Below are 6,686 nucleotides of genomic sequence, written 5' to 3'. Positions count from 1 at the left end.
TTCTGGCCAAAGGTAAACAGACCTTTCCCCACAAAATCTCCCGCGGTGTTTCCTGGGTCGGCGGCGTGGTCTGCCTTACTGTAAATCTGGCCGCAGCAGTTTGTAGGGAAGCAGCAGTGGCGGTGAAACAAACTGTAAGGGGTCTTCGACTCTGCCAGAGTTTTATTTTCACTACCTTTGTTTGTTATCGTAGCCTGAACATACAGTTGTACAGTGGCGTGAATGCACAGAATCCCTGTGGCATATTAGAGGTGAGGCTTGAGCCCATTGTTTTTGATAAATTGCAGGACTGTTTGGGTCTGATTCAGCCTGGGGTTTGAGGCGAAGACATCAGGCCTCTGCCACCCACATTACAGTGCTGTGTAGAGGCTGAGAAAAATATCACATCCACTTAGCACTCAGTCTCCACCTAGACCCCTCGCCCCTCTCTGTGTTTCTATACACAAACAAGAAGGTGTTTTCCTCACAGATGTGATTTTTTGCAGTAGGGCTGCAACTAATGTTGTTGTTGAATAATCTGTGGGTTGGTTTCTTGATAAGCAGATTAATTTCTGTACCTATAAAAATAAACATTAATACAAATTACTTTTCCAAAAATCCAAGATGACACACTGAAAGCTTTTTTTGTCTTATCAACACTCTAAACCCCAAAGATATTCAGTTTTCTTTCACATAAGACAAAGAAAAGCACCAATTTTTGCATGATAAGGTGTTTGAAGGCATCTTATACAATCCCACTTCAACAATAAAAACAATTGCAGATTGTTTTCTGGTGAATGACTAATCCATCAATCATTTGGCTCCACTGTGCAGGTTTCAAGTTTTGGACACGCATCTGTACCTGAAGGGGGTTTTCTTCACTTTTTATCCATGCAGTGTGTGTGTTGGTCGATGATCAGTTGGTCGATCCAACACTTTGGTCTAGCTGCAAAGGTTTCAACAACTGTTGGATGGATTGCCACGACATTTTCCCCTGACTTTTCCTCTTGCAGCATCATCTGTTCAGAATGTTGGTTTGTCCAATATCCTGGTTTAAAGGTACTACAAGGAGCTTTCATATTTGATTGATTTTGGAGCCCCATGTGGACAAAAGCAGTAGTGTTTTCATCACCAATACTATAGAATATAACATCATAAATATAACTATCTAAATAAAAATCTCCTTCTGCTTAACGTACCAGCTAACGAACCACTCACTGAAACTTTGCCTGGGAAAATGTAAACACAAATTTTATCTGCTTTGAAGAAGAAGCCAGCTCGGTAGCAGCCATTAACAGAAACGGCCAATCTTCTCGCAGATGGTCTCATTAACTTTGTGGGTCGTATGAAGGCATCAGTAATAAATTGAGACTGTTTCATAACCAGTTAAAAAATTCCTTGTAGTAGCTTTAATACTCACTAAACTCATGACTTCCCCTTCAGCCTCAGCTGTACTTTATATTTAGCAGTAATTTGCTTACGATACCATGCTAACACAATAAACTAAGATGGTGAACAAGATAAACATTACATTTGCCAGCATGTTGACATTTATTGTGAGGATGTTAGCATCTTGACATTAGCATCAAAGTACATTTCTGGGGGCTTTATAATCCTTCATGGCATCTTTTATTGAATACACTGTACACATTTATCACCTCTGCTCAGCTTGCCTGTGGATAAATATTTGAGTGAACAGCAGGTTTGACAGGTATTTGTGGTCACTCATATTTAAAGTGGAGCCCATGTTCCTCTAAGGTGCTTTGGATAAATGTCTAACCAAATGAAGGCCATATATTTGAGAATGGAACGACCCAAAGTGATTTGTTTAAATAAGACCACGCTCTGTCTAAATACATCCTGTCTCCTTTACCCACTCTGCCCTCATGATAAAGCACTTGGTGGATGATCAGAGCGAGCTCTAATGGAGAATCTATGAAAGAGACTCAGAAAGAGAGTAAACAGAGCTTTACTCAGTGTTTACACTCTATCTCACTGCAGACATCAGACCTGATAACACACACACACACACACACAATAACTGACCCTGACCCTGGAGCCGGTTTGCCCTTGCTGGTCAAATAAACCTGCACGTGTGTAGAAACAAAATGCACACACACACACACACACACACACACGTATAGGCACTTACACAGCTGCATGTTCTCTGGCAGCCGATTAGAGAAAGATAAGAGTTGGGTGTGTTTGGGTGAAGACACTGGAGGTTTTTTTATTCACCTGAAACTTCATCACATTCCTGCGTTTCAACATCTCTGTCTTTCTAGAAGTAGAATATGCAGAAAGGAAAGTCTGCCAATTACTAAAAGGCTACATAAACTATTACTATATATTTTGTTAAAACTGAGTTACTTCTTGGCATATTTTTTTAATCACATAATCAATTTCTACGCCATTATTATGTATACTCTTTCTCTAAGAAAAGCTTGTAATGTCACAGAGAGAAAGTTGAAACAGCTAAAGCAGCTTTATATTAAGTGAAAGCTAGCTAGTAAGATAACTCCAAGATAGCCTTTGCAAGTTAGTTAAATTTACTTACAGCAATAATGTGTTACATTTCCACATTAAAAAAAAATCTATAAATGCTAGAATTGTTCATATTTTTGTTGAGTTGTGTACTTATATTATCCCAAATGTTTGCAACAATGGGAAAATTCAGAGAAATACATCATTTATTCAAGTCAGCAGTGCATTTGCTGATAGCCGCTAGTTGCTGTAACTTCCATGAAAACATGGGATTCATCGGAAATGTCAGAGAGTGAAGACTGAAGTTTGCTAACGTGACTAACATGAAGAATAAAACTTAAATATTCTACCTCGTCGTTGAACATGATTTCTGCCTGAGTCATGTCAGAAAGATCTTCATCTGATATGGTGGTTGTTTAACAATCTAGAAAACAAATCCCATGATCCATTGTGACTTCACAACACCATCAGTGTTTTGTTATTGTTTTAATATGAGAGAGAGAGACCTAGCAGCATAATTTACATATTGCACATTTCATCTTACTCTCTCACTGAAATCTGTAATTGAAAAATATGATGGACTAACATCTTGGTCATTCAGTTTGTTATTGCATAATTAAACAAAGCTAAGGCTAAAGCTAACTAGCCTAGTAAAGTAGCAGCAACCTCAGCTTGAGTGAAATACACTTGACTTGGTGTAGCTGCCTGTTCACATGATTGTACTTGTATAACCAGCGACAATAAACATTTTCAATCTTGAATGTAGATAAATTAGCTTTAAAATGTTTTAACTTGTTGATTAATGTATTTTTATTTCAACATACTGTAAATATTTAAAGTAGGCAGGCAGATATACACTATCACATGGACACAGGTTTAAATGGACAAGAAAACCCCACATACACATTTTAATAATAAAGAAAATCGCTATTTGTCATAAAACTGTTAAATATCAGACTGTGAAGAAATGTAATTAGAAAGACTGCACACCCAGAGGCCAGTAAGTGAGCTCATGATTTTCTCCTTCCAAAAGCTAACGTTAGCCGCTAAAGCTATGATGATTGTGTGTTTTTGTGCTGTGATGTACTCATGCAATAGCGGGTCTTGCTTGTTCTCTTGCTGATAAAAGCACCAGGAGTCACTGGATAAAACACTTAATTTAAGATAATTTATGAGGGGCAGCGACATTGATGTAGTTGGGCAAAACAAGATGTAGTTCACTGCGCAGTTTCACACAAAGCTAAACTAAACTACGACAAACTGGAGTTTTCTTGACTTGCAAAATTATTTTTTACATTGCCAAACATCATAAGACTAATTTATGGCACAGTTCAAACACAGTGGAAGGGGTGGGACATAGGCAATCGAAGTTCAAAGTTGTTGCCTCAATGGGAAATGAAGGCATTATGATGTTTCTGCTATTCAGCCTGAAATCAGTGTTTAACTCGTCCTGCTCTCTTCACTATGAAGTCGTCAGAGCTGTGAGCTGAATGAGTGATCCCCCGCCATCAACAACTACTCTCAAGCTGCCCTTGAGCAAGGCACTTCACCTCCAAACAGTTCCAGCCGGGAGCTGTTCAGTTGGCTCCCGTGGATAGATAAAGGTTTTAAAAAAAAAAAAAAAAATGAGAGAGAGAGAGCAGTGTGCTGTGTGCGAGTAGTAAGGAAGTAAAGGTCATGAAGACTGAAATCAGATATGGAGGAATGTGTGTGTGGCTCCGTGAGGAAGCAGTGTGTGGACAGACGAAGCGTTCCTCCTGTCAGGCCGCTTGAGAAGAGCCAGGTGACGGCAGGGGGATGAGGGGAGCGGGTCAGAGGCTCTGCTGCTCTGTAAATACTTCACATGGTGAAGGAGCACATGGGGTCAAACGGCACATCAGCAGCTCAGACTTCCTCTGCTTTGGTGGCGAGATTAGACTCAGGTCAGAGTCCCTCTGCAGCCTGCAGATCGTTGGCATTTAATTATGTTAATGGTGAAATTGCATCTTTCAAAATCCAGGGACGGGTGGGAATATTTTGATGGTACAGATGTGTTTTATGCAGAGAGGGGATGCTTAGAAACTCACTCTACCTGACCAGTCATTCAGTGGAGGGACTGTCAGCACACCTGAGCTTATTAATGGGATAGTTGGGTTTTTTTTAAAAGTGGGTTTGTATAGTCAGTGTATTACCTACAGTAGATGGCAGTTAACACCCCCACTTTGGAGATGCAGCAGGAGTACTGATGTAAAAAGCTAAGCAATGAGGGTGGGGACAGGGCCAAAATGTATTATGCCATCTAAAAAATTATTATCAGTTTAAGTGTATGCTATATTTTGAATATTTGTGGGGCTAAAACACCAGTCAAAATAGAGAACCCCCAGCAGACATGATAATTTGACCATTCTGGGGGGTTTTTTCTTAAGGTCATAGGACTTGATGTCTTAGTTTATATTTGATAGCAGAATAATGTACCCTGGATGCATTTGTGTGGATTTAACATTATCATTTTGGGTAACAGCTCCAATGAAGGGTTGATGAGTTGGGACAAACATTATAGCCTATAAGCCATTAATAACAACTAATTTGGAGATGCACAGGTTGTGACGAACCCTTTTTCCTGGTGTTTGTCCTTCATGATGCTGTCAGAAATGCTGGTAATCCATTAATTAAAGGCTTTAGGAGTTTTGGTTTGCATCCTCTGCAGCCTTTATCCAGGAGGCAACTGGTCATATGGCCCACTAAGTCAAAGGGACAGACATTTTTCCCAGCATCCCTATTGATATTGAATAGCAGTGTATACACAAGTGTTCCTAATGATACTAATTAAGGTCTCCTTCCATTTACAATTTACAGTTTCATTTATCAGACAATTTTATCCAAAGCAACATACATCTGTGAGTTCTTACAACACTAGCAATGATCTAGTCAGGAGAGTTCAACATGAGCAAATGCCATGGAGCAAAGTTCAAGTCTGATTGGATGTAGGTGCCTACAGTGGCGATGTGCCATTAGTGCAGCAGAGCCAGTCCAGTGAGCCAACATGATCCATAGACCCTGTTTGACCAGTGCAGAACAGAACCTGTGAAAGAGTTTTTGGTTTTCCCAACCTAACACAGATTTTGTGAATGCAAAGATGGCGCCCATTCAGGCCAATGTGAGTTGCTCACCGGACACAAAAGCCCAAAATATTTTGCTAACTTCCAGGTTTACTTCCTGGTTATTCGGCCCACTGAATATGTGCAGCAGTTCATTGGAAGTGAATAATGGTAATAATTTAATACTTTCACTTGCAATGATTTAATTTTTAAGCCCCCAAATAGCCTGATGACAAATTGGGTTCACAGCTCACTGTGCACAATTTCTGAAATACATTTTTTATTTTTTATTTTTTTATTTATTTTTTTAGGTTTTTTTTTAAAAGTCAGAGATTCTGATTTATCAAGAAAAGTAAAGTCATGTATCTAAAGATTATAGACTGGTGAAACTTTGGTAAACCACAAAAAGGCAGTTCCCTTGAAATTAGGATTTTTTTCCAACTTTTTTTTTTTGTTTGTTTGTTTGTTTGTTTGTTGTTGTTTACAATGTATTTTTGATTTGAGGGTGGACTGTCCCTTTAACTGACAGGCTGTCCCAACACAGGCTTACACACAGAGCTACTCATCAGCTCTTCAGCAATAGTGGAAATTCTCATTTTCACAGACATAATGGAAGAGGTGTGTGTGTTTCTGAGAGAGAGAGTGAGTGAATGAGGGGAGGTGTGTGTGTGTGTGTGTGTGTGTGTGTGTGTGTGTGTGTGTGTGTGTGTAGGAGAGTCTGTGTTTCGGTATTTCTCGAAATGCGTTACATAGCTCTGGCTGTGTGGGGGAATGTGACGAGTCAGTAACATGCTTGCTGTTCCGACTGTTTTCTCACGGGAAAACCGCCCGAGAACCAAACAGGCGTTTAGAACACATGTGTGACTTTTTCTTACGTCAAGGCCTTTCTTTTCCCGAGCAGGTCGCAGCTGAAACCAGACAGAATGATATAAGAACATTAGTTACAGGCTGAAAATGATCCCATCCCGTGGAGGATTATATCAGGCAGCGTGGCAAATGAAAACGCACATGTTGACAGCGGCACAGAGCGCAGCGCTGACTGCGGGAGTTTTGGTGAATGTGTGAGCTGATCAGATGATGCTGCAGCTCCAGACCTGCAGGCTGATCTCATTTTCACTGCGATAATATGATCCATCTGTTCACGAA

Source organism: Lutjanus erythropterus, chromosome 3, assembly GCF_056507025.1.
Source record: "Lutjanus erythropterus isolate fLutEry1 chromosome 3, fLutEry1.hap2, whole genome shotgun sequence".
Taxonomy (NCBI): Eukaryota; Metazoa; Chordata; class Actinopteri; order Lutjaniformes; family Lutjanidae; genus Lutjanus; species Lutjanus erythropterus.
Note: the sequence above shows the minus strand (reverse complement) of the source record.